Consider the following 20,214-nt stretch of genomic DNA (forward strand, 5'->3'; position numbering starts at 1 on the left):
TTTCACACAGTCTGTGTCTCACTGCTTGTCGATTGGTCTTTAGCATGTAGCCTTGATAATGTTGATACTCAATTTAACTGTTTTACTGAATTCTGTGCTCCTTTTGAAGAAATATTTCCGAAGAAATGGGTCAGAAACAGTGCTTCCAATTCTGTAAGTAAGCCTTGGATTACAAAAGGTATAAAACAGTCATGTAAAACCAAAAGGGAAACTTATGCTGCAATAAGATTATATAAAGATGTCGAAAAATGGGAACACTATAGATTATACTGTAAAATTTTAAAGAAACTAATATAGAAACCAAAAGCCCTTTATTATGAGAAGAAAATAGATAACTCTAATAATAAAATAAAAACAATTTATAGCATTGTAAAAAAATAAACAGGAAGAGATACAACAAGCAAAGAAGAAGTAAATAAAATCAGATATGAATGTACCCTAATAGGTAACCCCAAACTGTGGCTGAGATTTTCAATAAACACTTCCTGTCAGTAACTCAACAGATTGGTTGCAAGCCCAGTGTTGATGAAGCTGTAACTCTTTGTCAGGCTGTATATTCAAACACAAATTCAGACGTGTACCTTAATCCTGCCACTGTAGATGAAATTAAAAAAAATCATCATATCTCTAAAAAGTAAGAACTCTGCAGGGGTTGATAATATTTCTATTAATTTATTGAAATATTCTTGTGTGTGGGTAAGGGACATTCTCTGTCATATTTTCAATGCTTCCTTTCAGAAAGGTGTTGTTCCCAGTAGACTTAAGTATGCCATTGTGAAGCCCCTGTACAAAAAGTGTGATAAAACCACTGAACCAACTAACTATTGATCTATCTCTTTGCTGACAGCTTTCTCTAAAATTCTAGAAAAGCTAGTACATGTAAGATTTACTGATCATCTTATGAAGAATGGTGTTCTCAGGAAGAGCCAATTTGGCTTTCAAAAGGGCCATTCAACAGAAGACGCAATCTATGCACTTTCAAATGAAGTCCTAGAAATCCTTAATGAAAATTTGCTAGCACTTGGCGTCTTCTGTGATTTGTCTAAAGCGTTTGGCTGTGTTAGTCACCAGATTCTCTTGCAAAAAGCAAAATTAGTAGGAATAAGTGGTGTTCCAGATAATTGGCTTCAGTCATATCTCCAAGACAGAAAAAGTTGTCTCAAACAGCTCAGATGGAGTATGTGATGTTTAATCACATTCTGACTGGAGTTCCATTACATGTGGAGTGCCTCAGGGCTCAATTCTTGGGCCACTATTATTCCTGATTTATATAAATGATCTACCATCATGTACAAGCCTGCCGTGTAAATTTACATTATTTGCTGATGATACCACAATTTTTATGAGCAGTAGAACAGATAGTAATCTTGAGGAATCCATTAATCACATACTCTCAGATGTGGTTATTTGGTTCAAGGTGAATGGTCTCTCATTAAATTCCAGTGAGACCAGCTTTATTCAGTTATGTAAAAAAACAAGAAGAGAGAGAGAGAGAGAGAGAGAGAGAGAGAGAGAGAGAGAGAGAGAGAGATAAGTGTGACATGCAGTACTCAGCCAGTAGAAAGAATGGAAACAACAAAATTTCTTGGAGTGCACATTGACAAGTAAATGAACTGGTCTTCACATATTATGGATCCCTGTAAGAGGCTTAGCTCTGCTATGTATGCTTTATCGGCTGTCACTACATGTGTTGAACCTAACACTTCAAAAGTGGCATACTACGGCTATTTTCACTCACTTGTTGAATATGGCATTATTTTTTGGAGCAACCAACCATTAGCAAGGAAAGTGTTCATTACTCAGAGGCGAGCTTTAAGAGTTATATGCAGATTGCGCCCAAGAGACCATGTAGAAATAGCTTTTGGAAACTTAAAATAGACACAACTACATGCCAATATATTTTTTTCTCTCATTTGTTTTGTCTGTAAAAATACAGAGATATTTCAACCAAACAGTAATTATCATGAACATAACACAAGGAGGAAGAATAACATACACAGCAAGCATAGAAATTTGAGCTTGGCACAAAAGGGAGTTCACTACACTGGAAGAAAACTCTTGAATGCTCTTCCTACTGAAATAAAGACAGAGATTGATAACAAGAGTAAGTTTAAGAAAGCACTAAAATATTTCTGCTAGAAAAAGCTTTTTACAGTATACATGAATTTTTAAATAAATAAATTGTAAAATTTTAATATTACATAATACAAGTTGACAAAACGCCACTAAAAATGTTATTTAACTTGGGCTCTGTATCTGTGTGTGCTTCGTATCTTTTTTTTCCGCAGTGCTTTAATGATTCTAACAAAATATGTATCATCTTTTTTCTGTACTGCTGCTCAAAGAATTTACTGTATACATTTTTATATAATTATGTACTCAAATGTCTGTATATGCTATAAGATTAACACATTGTACTTGTAAAAAAAATTGACTCATTACACATCCTCGTGAACCCAACACAGCTGGACCTACGGAATACGAAATAAAATCCATCAGTCAATCAATGCCGTGCTCCAGATGTACAGTCTCAGAAATTTCTTCCCCAAATTAAGGCCTGTGTTTGATACTAGTAGACTTTCTTGACCAAAAATGCCCTTTTTGCCAGTGCTAGTCTCTTTTTGTGTCCTACTTGCTCCATCCGTCATGGATTATTTTGCTGCCTAGGTAGCAGAATTTCTTAGCCTTATCTACTTCATGATCATCAATCCTGATGTTAAGTTTCTTGCTGTTCTCGTTACTTCCCCCTTACTTCAATAACACCTCTCTTTATGAGGGAGTTGTTCCAGAGAGAATGAAATATGCCATTGTTAGACCTCTTTTCAAGTCTGGCGATGCTACAGCTGGCAAAAATTATTGTCCTGTCTCTCTCCTAACAACGTTTTCAAAGGTTCTTGAAAAGGCAGTGTATAACACGATTGTGGCACATCTTGATAAACTTAATATTATTATCCATAGACAGTTTGGTTTTCAAAAAGGGGTTTCCACAGAGCGTGCCATATACTCACTCACACATGATGTCTTGGATTCTATTGATAGTAAGAAGTCACCAGTTAGTGTCTTCTGTGAACTTTCCTTGATTTACCTTGGTCCACTTGTAAAAATTGTGAATTCACAATGTTTGCTGATGATACAAGCATTGTAGTACATGATAAGTCTACTGTTGATATGGAGACTGAAGTTAATGATATACTCAGAGAAGTTACAGCTTGGTTTTCAATTAATTCTCTTTCAGTTAATATTAAAAAAAACTAATTTTATACAGTATAATAGAGGGAAACATTCCACGCGGGAAAATATATATTTAAAAACAAAGATGATGTGACTTACCATACGAAAGAGCTGGCAGGTCGATAGAAACACAAACAGACGCATACATACACACAAAATTCAAGCTTTCGCAACAAACTGTTGCCTCATCAGGAAGGAGGGAAGGAGAGGGAAAGACGAAAGGAAGTGGGTTTTAAGGGAGAGGGTAAGGAGTCATTCCAATCCCGGGAGCGGAAAGACTTACCTTAGGGGGAAAAAAGGACGGGTATACACTCGCACACACACACATATCCATCCACACATATACAGACACAAGCAGACATATATGTCTGCTTGTGTCTGTATATGTGTGGATGGATATGTGTGTGTGTGCGAGTGTATACCCGTCTTTTTTTCCCCCTAAGGTAAGTCTTTCCGCTCCCGGGATTGGAATGACTCCTTACCCTCTCCCTTAAAACCCACTTCCTTTCGTCTTTCCCTCTCCTTCCCTCTTTCCTGATGAGGCAACAGTTTGTTGCGAAAGCTTGAATTTTGTGTGTATGTATGCATCTGTTTGTGTTTCTATCGACCTGCCAGCGCTTTCGTATGGTAAGTCACATCATCTTTGTTTTTAAATATAATTTTATACAGTTCCACACAAAAAATAAAACTCCAGAAAATATAGTAATTTCTCATGACAGCCAGGAACTAGAACAGGTGCACTCCACTAAATTCCTAGGGGTTCACTTTGACAGTAGGCTCAACTGGGAACAGCATGTGTCCCTTACTCTAAAAATGCTTTCACCAGCAATGTTTACTTTAAGAATCATTACTCGTTTTGAGGACATCAACATTTTAAAATCAGTTTACTTTGGATACTTTCACTCATTAATGAGTTATGGACTAATCTTCTGGGGTAATTCACCAGAAAAAAAAGAAGAAAGAGAGAGAGAGAGAGAGAGAGAGAGAGAGAGAGAGAGAGAGAGAGAGAGAGAACTTAACTGCTCAGAAGAGAGCAGTCAGAATCATGTGTGGGGTTCCTCCATGAACCTCATGTAGAAAACTTTTCACACAGTTAGGTATACTGACTACAACATGTCAGTACATATACTCTCTGATGAATGTTGTTAATAAAGACTATGCTCAGTATGAAACAAATTGTTCATTCCATAACTACAATACTAGAGGTAAAGATTATCTACATGTGGAACTAAAAAATTTATCACTTGTACAGAAGGGAGTATGCTGCTATAAAGACTTTTAATGCGTTGACTAATTATATTAAATGAGACAATGCAATACTGTTCAAAGGTACGTTAAAAAAATACAGGCTTGACCATCCACTGTACTCCTTAGATGAATTATTTTCCAGAAATAAGCACTCCCTTAATAATAGATGTATTTAGTCTCTTAGTTATTAGATGGATGATACAATATTATGTTAATGTTGTAGTGTTAATGTTATAGTTATAATGTTATAATGTGAATTGCTATACAAGTTAAATGACAGCTTGTAAATGAGAACAGGTGATACTTATTAATATCTATATCATTGTATTATATTACTATTCTGTAGCATTAATTGTATTTGTACAACTGTATTGACACATTCCACATCCATGCGAATCACTTGCATGTCTGGATCCATGGAATACACATACCAAATAAAAAATAAATTCATAAAATAAATACTCTCAGTCCATATTCTGTACTCATTAGACTGTTCATTCCATTCAGCAGATACTTCTTCATTTTCACTGAAGACAGCAGTGTCATTAATGAATATTATCATTGATATCCTTTCACTTTGAATTTTGATTCCAATCCTGAACCTTTCTTTTGTTTCCAATATTGCTTCTTTGATGTGTAGACCGAACAGTAGGGATGAAAAACTACATCCCTGTCTTACACCCTTTTTAATCAAAGCACATCATTCTTGGTCTTCCATTCTTATTAATGCCTCTTGGCTCTGGTACATATTGTATATTACCTGTCTTTCCATATAGTTTTCTATTTTTCTCAGAATTTTTAACAGCTTGCCCCATTCAGCGTTGCTGAACACTTTTTCCAAGTTGACAAATCCTATTAACATATCTCCATTTTTCTTTAGTCTGGCTTCCATTATCAACCGCAATGTCAGAATTGTCTCTCTAGTACCTTTATTTTTCATGAAGTCATGATGGTCATGTAACATGTCTTCAGTTTTATTTTCCATTCTTCAGTATATTATTCTTGTCAGCAACTTGGATGCAAGAGTTGTTAAGCTGTGATTCTTGAGTTTCTCCCGGCGTATTTGATAATCAAAATATCCACGAGTGTACTGCCGGTCTACAGTGTCCAACGGGCACAATATTTTGGCGATCATACATGTCGCCAACATCAGGTGAACTGACGGACTGAGCTCCCGTGAACGTGTCGGCGCGAAGGTCCGTACGCTATGGCTGCTCAGAGGGAACTGGATTCGGTCGCGGCGGCGGCCGATTTAAATACCCCCTGCCCGTGGCGCGCTCCCTCGACTGTCCGCACCGCTGACTTGCTCGGATACATCAGTCGAATGTGCCTCTGGTGTTCACGGCATCGATCCTCGACGGTACGCATCGTCTGACCAATATACGACATGACACATTGACACGGAATCTGGTACACGCCGGCCTTCCTCAAACCGAGGTCATCTTTGATGCTCCCCACCAGTGCACGAGTTTTATTCGGAGGACAAAACACAGTTCTGACCCGGTGTTTCTTCAAAATGCGGGTGATTTTCCCCGAGAGTGCGCCTGTATATGGAATAAACGCAGTGCCTACCTCCTCCCTCGTGATTTCATCCATCTCCACAGGTTTTGCTGTAGTGGTTGGGCGGAGAGCACGTTGAATCTGCCACTCTGAGTACCCATTTTTTCGAAATACAATTCTCAGATGTTCCAATTCCTGGGGTAGACTCTCTGCATCAGAGATAGTGCGCGCCCTATGTACAAGAGTTTTAAGTACCCCATTCCTCTGTGAAGGGTGGTGGCAGCTGTCTGCGTGCAAATACAGATCAGTGTGCATTGTCTTCCGATACACCCCATGACCTAGGGTGCCGTCAGCCCTTCTCTTGACCAAGACGTCAAGGAAAGGTAATTTACCCTCCGTTTCAGTCTCCATAGGGAATTTGATGTTGGGGTGTATGGAGTTTAGATGTGTAAGGAAGTCAAGGAGTTTATCCATACCATGTGGCCAGATGACGAACGTGTCGTCCACGTAACGGAAAAAGCAAGTAGGTTTCCATTCGGATGACGACAGGGCTTCCTCCTTGAAGTTCTCCATGTACAAATTCGCTACCACCGGTGAGAGTGGGCCACCCATGGCGACTCCCTCCGTTTGTTCATAGTATTCTCCATTAAAAAGAAAATACGTGGAAGTCAAGATATGCCTAAAAAGTTCACTGGTCTTCTCGTCAAACTTCTGACTAATCAATTCTAGTGACTCTCGCAGGGGTATCCTCGTAAACAAGGAAACGACGTCAAAACTCACCATGATATCTGACTCATCCAACCTGAAGCTATCAAGGCGTTTAACAAAGTCCACGGAATTACGAATGTGATGAGGGCATTTACCCACATAAGGACTTAATATTCCCATCAGGTATTTGGCCAACAAATATGTAGGTGCCCTGATGTTGCTGACAATGGGGCGTAATGGTACCCCCTCTTTGTGAACCTTCGGGAGTCCGTATAGTCTAGGCGGTACTGGGCCTTGGGGTAACAATTTCTTAGCATCACCCTCCGGTAAATCTGCGTCCTTGAGAAGCGCCCTCGTCTTGTTCTCCACCTTCTTTGTAGGGTCAACGCTGATCTTCCGGTAGGAATCGTCATTTAGCAGGCTCTGCATCTTATCAGTGTAGTCCTTATGGGAGACAACAACTGTAGCATTGCCTTTGTCAGCCGGTAAGACAACAATTTCAGAGTACTCCCTCAGATCACAAATGGCCGCCCTCTCTTTACTGGTGATATTTGACTTCATCGGCTTTGATTTCGTCAACGTACGACAAGTTTCACGACGTATTTCCTCAGCTGATTCAGGCGGATGTCAAGCTGCAACCTGTTCAACAGCACTAACAATTTCTGCGACTGGAGTGAACTTGGGGGTGGGAGCGAAGTTGAGACCTTTCTGCAAAACCGAGACCGCATCATCACTCAACATCATGCCACTCAAATTGATGACAGTCTTGCACAGAACCTGCAGAGATGGTTTGTCAAGGAGACATGAGAACTTAGCTGTTTGACGTCCCGTTGCCTTCTTATGGGCAGAATCAGCTGCAACCCAGGTGACACCATCAATCCAATCCCAGGAAAAAGAAGTAAAATTACTAGCCAGTTGCGAATGTAGTTTGAGTAATTCTTGTGAGATAAACTCAAGGCTCCGGCTGGTGAATTGCACTCTCTCACGTACCAATGAGAGGCTGGCTCGTTTCTTGAGTCTCTTAGCTGCTGCAGAATCGATGTGATGCATAACCTTAGCAAAATTTGGAACAACATTCTCGGAACGACATCTCTTTAGAAAGGCAAGAGTACTTAGCAAACGACATATACGGTGGCGCAACTTTTCAAATTTCTTCATGCTGCGGTACATCTCCTCCCCATAAAGGTGTATGATTTGATTCTTTAGTTTCTCCCAGCATATTTGATAATCAAAATATCCACGGGTGTACCGCCGGTCTACAGTGTCCAACGGGCACAATATTTCGGCGATCATACATGTCACCATCATCAGGTGAACTGACGGACTGAGCTCCCGTGAACGTGTTGGCGCGGAGATCCATACGCTATGGCTGCTCAGAGGGAACTGCGTTCGGTCGCAGACAATTCACAAAAAGACGCGCTAGGATGCCGCCACTGCACGGCGAGCGGGGTCTGGCCTACAGCCATGCTGAAAAGGCCAACGCCCTCGCCGACACTTTTGAGAAGCAGTTCCAAGCGGCTGAACCCCAGGATGATGAGCATGAAAGAGTGGTCCGTCGTCAACTGGCTGTCTTCTTCAATGCTGAGGAGGACCCAGAAGACGAACCCACAGTTTTTGCCCCTGAAGACGTGGCAAAAGTAATTAGGTGCCTCCCCTCCAAAAAGGCGCCAGGACATGACACTCTCACCAACCAGTTGGTCAAAAACCTCCCACCCACGGCGATCGAACACCTCGTGAACGTCTTCAACAAGATTACTCGTACCCGCGAGTTCCCAGCTTGCTGGAAACACGCGGAAGTGGTCGCAATACACAAACCAGGGAAAGACCCTCTATTCCTGCAGCACTACAGGCCGATTAGCCTCTTGCCAACTCTCAGCAAGATCTATGAGTGCCTCCTGCTAAGACCCATACAAGAACATATTACCAGAGAACAAATTCTGCTGGATTTCCAATTCGAATTCCAGCAGAACCACTCTGCCCCACAACAGATCATGAGAGTGGTTGAAGCAGCCACAGAGGGCTTCAACCACAGAGGCTACTGTGGGATAGTGCTACTAGACGTAGCCAAAGCCTTTGACTCAGTATGGCATACAGGGCTACTCTACAAGTTGTACACACAAGGGTTCCCCGGGAGCATAGTTAAGCAGATCAAAAGCTATCTCTCAAACAGAACTTTCTCTGTCAAAGTAGAAACAGCCACCTCCACCAAGAGGCGTATTCATGCTGGGGTGCCACAGGGATCGGTCCTGGGGCCTGTTCTGTACAGTCTGTGCACTGCGGACACACCAACGGCCCCCCTGGTGCACACCGCTCAGTACGCTGACGATACAGCCTTCTACACAAGAAACGCGAACAAGGACCTGGTCATCCGTAAGCTACAAAGGGTTTTAGATGACACAGAAACTTGGGCACGTCACTGGCGAATCACCATAAATTCCGAAAAGACGCAGGCTATGCTAATTACCCGTAGGCTCGGAAGGCGCGAACCTCCTCAACGCCCCCCCTCCACCTTCACCTAAACGGAACCCAACTCACCTGGCACAGAACCACCAAGTATCTTGGCGTAACCTTGGACTCTCGCCTTACGTGGAAACCCCACATAGATGAGGTCCATAGGAAGGTCTGCGCCAGAATGTCCATCCTGTACCCAATCCTCAACTCATCCAGCTCCCTTTCCTACTCAGTAGGAGTGAACGTATACCAGGCCCTGATCTGGCCAGTCATGGAATATGCGTGTCCTGTCTGGGGATACGCGGCGAAGCAGCACCTGGACAAACTCCAGAGGCTGCAGAACCGCACCCTCAGGAGGGCACTGCGTTTACCTCTTGGATTCCCGATTGACGATTTGCATGCCGCTGCTGAAATCCCACTCCTGAGAGAGCGTTTTCAAGACCTGGCAAGGGCCTTCTATGAAGGTACTTCCAGGTCGGGAAACGCCCTCATCCACTCCCTAGGTCGGTATGACATGTCCCGCGATAAACACAATCGCCCCATGACAATCTTCGATGACTAAGTCGAAGAGAAAAATCCCCATATCCATTCCCAAATCCTGCTCCTACCCAAAATTACTACAATTATCTCGCCAAACCTCAGGCAAGTACCAGACTCACACAGAACAATCATCACATTTCACGGACACCAAAAAGTACAGAAATAATCGCACACACAAGTACACAGGGGAGTAAAAGCCGAAAGGCTACAAACTCCCCCTCACACTTCCCCAAAGAGGGGAAAGTAATAGATGAGAGCAGCAGCGACCGAACACAGTTCCCTCTGAGCAGCCACAGCGTATGGATCTCCGCGCCAACACGTTCACGGGAGCTCAGTCCGTCAGTTCACCTGATGATGGCGACATGTATGATCGCCGAAATATTGTGCCCATTGGACACTGTAGACCGGCAGTACACCCGTGGATATTTTGAGTTGTTAAGCTAATTGTATGATAATTCTCAGACTTGTCAACTCTTGCAATGTTTGGAATTGTGTGGGTGATGGTTGTCTGAAAGTCAGACAGTATATCACCAGACTTACACATTCTATACACCAATGTGAATAGTCATTTTGTTGCGACTTCCCCCAATGATTTTAGAAATTCTGACAGAATGTTATCCATCCTTTCTGCCTTATTTGGTCTGAAGTCTTTCAAAGCTCTTTTAAATTCTGATTCTGATACTAGATCCCCTATCTCTTCTATATTGACTCCTGCTTCTTCTTCTATCATGTGATCAGACAAGTTTTGCCCTGATAGAGGCCTTCAGTAGACTCTTTCCACCTATTTGCTGTCTTCCACATTTAACAATGGAATTACATTCCACTCTTAATGTTACATCCCTTGCTTTTATTTTCACTGAAGGTTATTTTGACTTTTCCATATGCTGAATCAGTCTTTTCGACAACCATTTCATTTTTGATTTCTTCACATTTTTCGTGCAGCCATTTCACCTTAGCTTTGCTGCTCTTCCTATTTACTTCATTCCTAAGTGACTTCTGTTTCTGTATTCCTGAATTTCCCTAAACATTTTTGTATTTCATTCTCATCACCTGAACTATTTCTTTTGTTACCCAGGGTTTCTTTGCCATTACCTTCTATGTGCCTATGTTTCTCTTTCCAACTTCTGTGATTGCTCTTTTTAGAGATGCCCACTCCTCTTCAACTGAACTGGCTACTGAGCTATTTTTTATCGCATTATCTATAGCCTCAGAGAACTTCAAATGTATTTCTTCATCCCTTAGTACCTCTGTATCCCACTTCATTGTGTGTTGATTTTTCCTGATTTGTCTCTTAAACTTCAACCTACTCTTCATCACTACTAAATTGTGGTCTGAGTCTATAACTGTTCGTGGGTATGCCTTACAATCCAATATCTACTTTTGGAATCTCTGCCTGATCATGATGTAATCTGAAACTTCCTGGCAGAATCTAACTGAAATGTTCACATATCTCCCAGCCTTTTCCAGGCATACCTCATGTGATTCTTGAACGGAATATTCACTATTACTAGCTGAAATATATTGCAGAACTTAATTAGTCTTTCTTTTATCTCATTCCTAGTGCCATGCCCATATTCTTCCACAATCCTTCCTTCTACTTCTTCCACTACAACCAGATTCCAATCACCCATGACTATTAGATTTTCATCTCCCTTTACATACTGAATTATCCATTCAATATCCTCGTCTACTTTCTCTATCTCTTCGTCTTCAGCTTGCAATGGCTGCATGTATACCTGAACCATTGTTGTCAGTACTGGTTTGCTGTTGATTCTAATGAGAACAACCCTGTGACTGAACTGTGCACAGTATCACACTTTCTGGCTTACCTTCATAATGGATCCTACTCCCATTATACCATTTTCTGCTGCTGTTGATACTACCCTATAGACATCAGACCAGAAATTCTTGTCTTCTTTCTATTTCACCTCGTTGACACCCAATATACCTAAATTTAGCCTTAGCATTTCCTTTTTCAGATTTTGTAGCTTCCCTACCATGTTCAAACCTCTGCCATTCCACACCCCGACTTGTAGGATGCTATCCTTCTGCTGGTTACTCAATGTTTTTGTCATGGTCATCTCCCCATTGGCAGTCCCCTTCCGGAGATCTGAAAGGGGAACTAGACTGGAATCTGTTGTCAATGGAGACATCATCATGACACTTTTTTCAGTTACAGGCCACTTGTACTGTTGATACACAATCTGTGTTTTCAATGTGGTCATTTCCATTATCTTCTGCATCTTCATGCTGTTGGACATTACTGATTCTTCTGCCTTTAGGGACAGTTTCCCATCCCAAGGGGAAGAGAGGGCCCTGAATCTCTGTTGCCTCCTCTGCCCTCTTTGACAATGCCATTGGCCAATGAGGGGTACTTCTTATGCCAGAAGTCTTTGACTCTAAAATTACTAAAACTACTAACTAGCCAAGCATTGGGACTGCTACCTGCCACAATCCTCCTCACCTATAAATTCTTAATCTGACCAATCCTCTGCTATGCAAGAATGGCATGGACTTCTGCTCCTATTTCCTTCTATCAAGTCCTACAGATCCTTGAATGCCTTGCTCTCCACTTAGCCTTTTGGATTCATTTACCCTCCTCCACTTGCATCCTCTGCCAACTTATACAAGTCCCCAGCCTACTCTTCCATGACATTATCCACTCCCTAGTTTTGTGCCTTATCACTGACCCTGCTAGTCTGCCACACATCTACCACCACATTCCCCCAGAATTACACCTTCACACCCTCTCCCAGCAAAACTTTAATCACCTTCCCTTACCCAGTCATGAAATCTTCCCTGATATATACTCATCCTACCAGATCTAGGAGCTCCCAACCATTCACCTCTTGTTGGGCCTCCCTTCCCCTCCAATCCTCTCCAACCATTTCCTAAGTCTTGGTTCGGAACCACATCCCTCTCCACTCTTTCCCAGTCCCTCCTCCAAACATCTGCCCACACTAACCCCCCCTAAGCACTGCCTTTAAATGTTACATTCCCATGATATCCTTATTCCTGGCAGTCTGCATCCACTCACCTCTTTACTCATTTGTGTATCTATTTTAATCACTCTACACATCAGCATTTCCATTGTACCTTATGCAACTGTGTACCTGTTTTTATATATTCATGTGTGACACTCATTTTCCTTTTATCTGCGTCTATATTTTAATTAATTACCAAATCAACCTTTTATATTTTAACTTATGCAACTGATGATATTTATTTTTATTGTACAAAGTATTTATTTTTGTTACCCACCATGCTAAGCTTTTATATTATGTTTTTAAAATTTCCATTCTCATGTAGTTGAAGAGTAGCAGACTGTATCTGCTGACAACCCATCTTAGGTGGGGGAGATGAAATAATAATAGTAATAATGAAAAAATGTAGCTACGTCTGTCTTCATCTACACTGCATCTGCATATGTACTCTGCAAACAACTATGAAATGCCAGGCAGAGGACACTTCCCACTTACTAGGGCTTCTTTCTATTCCATTTGTGTGTGGAAAGAACGAGTGCTTAAATGCCTCTGTGGATGCTATAACTACTGCAGTCTTGTCCTAGTGGTCCCTTCCAAAACAGTAAGTAGGAGGTTGTAACATATTCCTTGACTTGTCACTTAAAACTGGTTTATAAATCTTTGCAAGTTTGCTTTTCTTGGATATTTGATGTTTATCTTCAAGCACCTTCTAGGTCAGGTTCTTAAGCATCTCACTAAAGCTCTCGCATGACTCAAACAAACCTGTGACCATTCATGTTGCGCTTTATATACGAGGAATTTTTGTAAAATAACTTTGTTAATTTATTAGAATAAAACAGTAATACACTAACCTATTCTTTTAGCTTTGCTGCATACATGTTCAGTAAATACATGAAGCACATATTTCCTCCTCCTCAATCTCTGTGTCCACTTCTTTACCTGTTTCTCTGTCCACCACACCTCCCACTTGTATCTGTACATCTCCTTCTCCCCACAACCTCTGTCCCTTCATCTTCTCCTCCTTCCCCTCTCTGTCCATCTCCTTACCCACCTCTACTGCCAACCACATCTTCTTCTCCCTCCCTCTGCCCACATCTTCCTCCCCCTCTCTCTGCTCATCATCTCCTCCCTCTCTTCCTTTTCCAGCACCTCACTACCACTCTACACTTTCCACCTGCCTCTTGCGTCTAACCCTCTTCCTCCCTCTCTGTCCCTGCGCTCCTCCCCCCTCCATGCTCATCTCCTCCCCCCCCCCCTCTCTCTCTGCCTTCTCCTCTCCTCTCTGTCCATTTATTATCCCTGTTTTCTCTATGTAAGTCTCCTCCCCAGCTCTCTGTCCGTCTCCTTCCCTCTCTCTCTGTCTATCTTATCCTTCCCCTCTCACTGTCCATCTCCTCCTCGCTCCTCTCCCTGTCCACATCATCCTCCCCCTCTCTCCCTAACCACTCATGCCTGACCCCTCTCTTTGTCCATCCCTGCCCCTATCCATCACAACTTTCCCCCAGCTGTGCTAATGCACATGTAGCCCCAGCAAAACAGGTTGATAAAGTGGGCTGATACTACTCCCACAACACACATCTTGTGCAGGGCAGCCTATACATTAGGGGCTGGAAAACTAACTCTTGGACCGAGCGAGGTGGCGCAGTGGTTAACCAGTGAACTCGCATTCGGGAGGACGACGGTTCAATCCCGCGTCCGGCCATTTTTTTCCGTGATTTCCCTAAATCGCTCCAGGCAAATGCTGGGATAGTTCCTTGTGAAGGGCATGGCCGACTTCCTTCCCCGTCCTTCCCTAATCTGATGAGACTGATGACCTCGCTGTCTGGTCTCCTTCCCCAAAACAAACCAAACCAAACTAACTCTTGCTCGTGACATGCTGCACACATCTTCTCCTTTCCCTTTGCTTCCACCTCTATCTGCCCATCTCCTCCTCCTCCTTCTCTTGGTCCATGTCCTCCACCCCCTCTCTCTATCCATATCTCTCTGTAGTTCCCTTCCCCCTTCCCTCTATTCGTCCCCGTGTCAGTCGTTTCTTTGGCCATTTCCTCCACCCCATTTTCCTGTCCATCTCGTCCTTCACAGTCACTCTGTCCATCAACCCCCCTCCTTCTCTCTCTCTCCATCTCCATCTCCTTATCCACCATCTCTCTCCTTGTACCCTCCCCTGTCAATCTCATCCTTCCCTGAACTGTGACTATTCACACATGTAGCCCAGGAAAGCAGGTCAATAAAGCAGGCCAATACTACTCCAATACAACTTGCCTATCATGTGTGGCAGCCTATATGGTAGGAGCTGAAAAAACCGGATTTTGGACATATCTTCACTTCTGTGGGGGGGGGGGGGGGGGGGGGAGATAGGAGGTTCTGACTCCCACAAAGCTGATACTCATGAACTTCGACTGAAATTGATCCAGGGGTTTTGGAGGAGATGTGGGACAGACAAACATACATCATAACATCACACATCCTGCTATATATCTCACTCTTATTTGTCCTTTCTCCATTTCTCTGTCAATACCTTTTCTCCTCACTTCCTTTTCAATTATCATCTTGTCACTGCCCTCTCTGCCCTTCTCCTCGTTGCCTCTTTCTGCCCATCTCCTCCTCTCTCCTCTCTCCACATCTCTCTTCCGACCCACTTCTCTGCCCATCTACTCCTCCGCATCTCTCTGCCCATCTCCTACTGCCTCCTTTCTATCTGTCCATCTCCTCTTCCCCCTTCCCTCCCTTCTCTGCCCATCTACTCCTCCTTCTCCATCTCTTCTTGACCATTTCCTCTTCCTCTCTCTCTCTCCCCCCCTCCCTACCTCCCCCTCTCTTCCTCCCCCCTGCTCTCTATCCCCTGACCCCACTCTGTGTCCCTCTTCTCCACCTCTTCTTTCTGTAATGATACACTTCTGCCTCACTATATCTGTCCATCATCTTCTGCCCCTTTCCCCCTTTTGATCCCCCCTCCACCTACTCTCCCAGTCTATCCTCACACCTATCCATTTCAAACTTAACCCATCTGCACCCTTCTGCACATACAGCCCCTGAAACACAGGTCAATAAAGCAGGCCGATACTACTCCACAACATACCGGTCACACAGGGCAGCTTATACAACAGGGGCTTAAAAAAGCATGTGTTTGCCTGTATCTCCACACCTATTTGAGTTATGAAGCTATAGACCCCACAGTGCTGATGTTCACAGAGGTTGCTGTTTGTGTGCAAAATTTGGATGAAATCGATTCAGGGCTTTGGGAGGAGGTCCATGACATAAATACTTACAGTCTGCTTTACATATACAGGGTGCCCATAATTAACTTTCCAGTTCCAAAATGCTGTAGAAAGAAAACTACTGCTCAGAATGATGTCAAATTTGAAGATCATGTTATTGAAGCAGCAAGAAATGTCATGGAAAAAAAGAACAGTAATTTTACCAACAGATGGCACTACAAGTGTCTTAGTGTAAATCTGGTTGGCTACAAATGACAGATGGATCACAAATTTCAGGATCACAACATGGTGATCTGTACACTAACATTATTATTAATTTACTCTTTTGCTTATTCAACTGTATTGCTGCATCCTCAAAATGTTTTTCTTTGCTCGAGGATTCAGTTACAGTCATATTTTTAACCTTTACTCCAGGTTTTACATAAATGCAAACACCACCATGTCTTGTTTCCTTCCTGCAATAACGACTTATTAATTTGTATGGGGAAATGGAAATATTTTCTAGTTCATAACTCATCCACCAATGTTCTTGAATACAAATACAATCTACACTAGCTTCACTGGCTGCAATCTCAAGTTCTAATATTTTGTTTTTAATGGATTGTATATTAAGGCTCATTATTTTTAAATGATTAGAATTAGCTTTAGAGGAGTTCATACTTATGCTTCCCAATGTTACTGGCTGTTCCTTGTTGAGACTGGCTGCCAAAAATCCTTAAGAATTACAAGTTTCCTGTTTCTTGTATTTCTTACCCCTGGAGATGCCACGGTACTTGTTGTATCTGTGTTGTAGCTTTGACACACCAATAGTGGAATGTCACTGAGAAGTGTCATTGGTGATCACTTACCCACACATACATGCAGTCTGCAGATTCCAAAACAATAATCAATAACTAACTGAAGAATACTTACCATTCTTAGAAATTGGGGCTAGAAGCAATGAATAACAAGTGTGATGTCAAAAAGAATGGGAAACAAAAACTATGTGAGGAAAACCAACATTTAAAGTCAGAATTGTCCTACAAGAAAAAGGAACTTACAGTGGTTAAACTGTAAAATAGGAGAATTCAGTAATGAAACTGATCACCCTGGAAGATCATTTCTGGATCACACACCAAGTGAAGTTATCACAGGAGTGAGTGATGTGTGTCAGCAACCAGAGGAGCAGTCATCAAGTGAAATCACATGTGAGAACAGTTTACCCCAGCACAATACACAAGTAACTCATAAAGAACCTTACTCCATGAAGCAGGTCAGTACTGCAAATGCAAATAACAGTGGACATGCTGCCTCCCCCAATGTCATCAGTGTTACAAGCATTCACAGTGAAAAGAGAGGCATTAAACATGATGTAGTCCACAGGATATATACTATGCAAGGGCCACCAGTATTTTTAAATTGCTCACCAGCTACAGTACCTGATCGGTAGCCAATACCTAATACACAAGGTTGGTGCATAAATTTGAAGCATTTTTCCACAAGGTTAATAAACACAATAGACCCATAACAGAGACTTTAGTCGTCAATATTATATTCTCCTTCAATATTTACAACAGTTTTCCAGTGCTGGAGTAAGTTTTTGATTCTGTGACTGTAGAAATCATGTGGTTTTGAGATGAAGAAATCATCGAGCCATGTTCGGAGCTCATTTATGTCCAGAATTTCCTTGAAGGCTGTTTGATAGAGCGTGGAAAAGGTGAAAATCTGAGGGTACAAGATCAGGTGAATGAGGTGTGTGTGGAATGACTTTCCAACCCAGCTCCTGTATAGTGTTTTTTATCAGTCTAGTGGAATGAGGGCAGGCCTTATCATGGAGTAGCATCACCTCACACAGTTTTACTCATTATTGTTCTTAGACAGCATCTGCCAAATGTCTCAGTGTCAACAGTGATGTTTACACCTTGAGAAAGCTATTCGTAGTACATCACACTATTGCTGTTCTGCCACATACATAACACTATCTTTTGTGGATACAAGCAAGTCTTTGTACAGGAAGTTGCTGCTTTGTATGGGCTCCCATATTTCTTTCTTTTCCTCATGTTAGCATAAAGATTGTAACCATGATACAAGGCAGAAATGGTTGGTGTTGTTCACAAGCCAACTGATGATGAGCAATCAGAGATGCACATGTGGACACCTGCTGATTTCTGTGATTTTGACTTAGAGCATGCTGTACCCTTACAATTGATTTTTGAATCTTCTCCATTGCAATAAAGTGTTGCACAATGATGGAAAGATCACAGTTAATCACATTTGCCAGTTATCAAGTACACTGAAGTGAATCATTGTAGATTAACACATTCAAACAGTCTTCATCAAACCCCGGAGGTCTTTCTGAACATAGAGAGTCACTAATATCAAAATGATTCCCCATAAAACTACAAAACACTTTCCTTGCCATGCTCTGTCCAACAGCATTCTCCCCATACATGGTTCAAGTGTTTCTGGCTGTCTCTGCTGTTGTCACTCCTCTGCTGAACTCAATCAGAAAAAATATATTAGAAATGTTGTGATTTCTCCACTTTCCACTCCTTGTTGTAGTGTCCACAGCTCCACTCACTATCCACAGGTGACAAAATCACAATATGTAAACTCAGATAGCAACAGTGAACTACAAATAAAAATTAACAATTGATAAATAAACTCATAGAAACTGGAATACCAACATGAAGAACAAAAATGCTATAAACTTATGAACTAATCTAATTTAAGACATCAAATGCATGTTAGCAGGTGCCTCCATATTCAGTGTATTATTCTGCCAGGAAAGCACACAAATCCCAGTGACCCTGAATAAATTCCAGAAACTATGATAATCATGCCATTTGGACTGTATGAGTTTCTTTTTAGCCATTTTGTTTAAAAAATGCTGCTCAGACATGGCAATTTTTTATAGATTAAGTCCCCCATAAATTATAATTTCAATTTTCTTATCTTGATGGCATCTTAATATTTTTTATGTTCCCCCACGAGCATAAAGAATGTCTTTGACCAATTTTTGAAGTGCTGGAATAATTCAAGACCGTGAATGATGAAAAATGTCAATTCCATGAACAAGAAGTCATCTTTCTAGGCAAGACCCTGCTGCTGGCTTTAAAGTGGAGTGGATGATGATTGCCAAAACTGCTACTCTGTTATGGTGTAAAATCTTTCAAAACTCATTATGTCTAATAGTCCCACAAAAATTTCAGAAAATTATTATTGACAGCCTGCACATTTTGTTTGGCTTGTTGACACAAGCTTTCATGAACTGTTACCAAAGCAAAGTAGGATATCAAGAATATCCCAATCATGGCAAATATAAAATTGCAGAAGCACAACTGCAACATACTGTAATGTACATAGGCATTACGTTCTGATGCATATCTTGGATGAGAAATATATTTATGACCCACTTTTTGTGTGGTACTTGGCCAACACACAGCTCTATTTAGAGTTGTGGCTCAATATAATCACCGAGCGAGGTGGTGCAGTGGTTAGCACACTGGACTCGCATTCGGGAGGACGACGGTTCAATCCCGTCTCCGGCCATCCTGATTTAGGTTTTCCGTGATTTCCCTAAATCGTTTCAGGCAAATGCCGGGATGGTTCCTTTGAAAGGGCACGGCCGATTTCCTTCCCAATCCTTCCCTAACCCGAGCTTGCGCTCCGTCTCTAATGACCTCGTTGTCGACGGGACGTTAAACACTAACCACCACCACCACCATCAATATAATCGCAAGGTCAAGCTGTAAACACCTGCTTTCATACCCAGCAGCTTGCTGCAAAAACCTGTGATTCAGTAATCTAATTATCTAAGCATTGGCAGGTTATGCAAATTTTTTAAGTAAAAAAATTGCAATGAAATTGTAAAATAATAATAACTGATAAAGAGGATTTTATTCTAGTGAATAATTGATGTCATCAACACCAGAAGGTTTAAATGGAATTAACTGATCCAATCAGTCAGTCAAATATGGGAACTGTTAAGATTAGTAGTTCCATGCAATAAAATAATAATAGATTTCAAATCCAGTTAAGCTTTTGTACATGCATAATTAGAATGGTATCAGAATCCCCAGATGATATCCAAACATTACTGGTACACATAAAAACACTGTTCCATTTTGTGAACTACACACAACTTGTTCACCAAGTCATAAAACTTTAAGTCCACTCATGGCAATTAATGTATTAACACATGCAAATTCAGAAGAACTTTTTGTACTGTGGATTCCAGAAGAGCAACCAAAATAAATTGAAGTTCAATCTTGCATATCATCTAATGGTAAAAAAATGTTAAAGTTTGAGTTAGCTCTCAAAGTTTAAGTCCAACTTGACTTGGAAGTGTTATA

At 41.7% G+C, this 20,214-nt stretch overlaps 1 non-coding gene across 1 annotated transcript; it reads left to right on the forward strand.

Moving 5' to 3' along the window:
- The first annotated feature begins 19,338 nt into the window (after positions 1-19,338).
- On the forward strand, positions 19,339-19,411 carry Trnaa-cgc. Its single transcript has one exon. It is a non-coding gene; the product is annotated as a tRNA-Ala (tRNA).
- The last annotated feature ends 803 nt before the right edge of the window (positions 19,412-20,214 follow it).

This window comes from Schistocerca americana, chromosome 6 (assembly GCF_021461395.2).
Source record: "Schistocerca americana isolate TAMUIC-IGC-003095 chromosome 6, iqSchAmer2.1, whole genome shotgun sequence".
NCBI classification, from domain to species: Eukaryota; Metazoa; Arthropoda; class Insecta; order Orthoptera; family Acrididae; genus Schistocerca; species Schistocerca americana.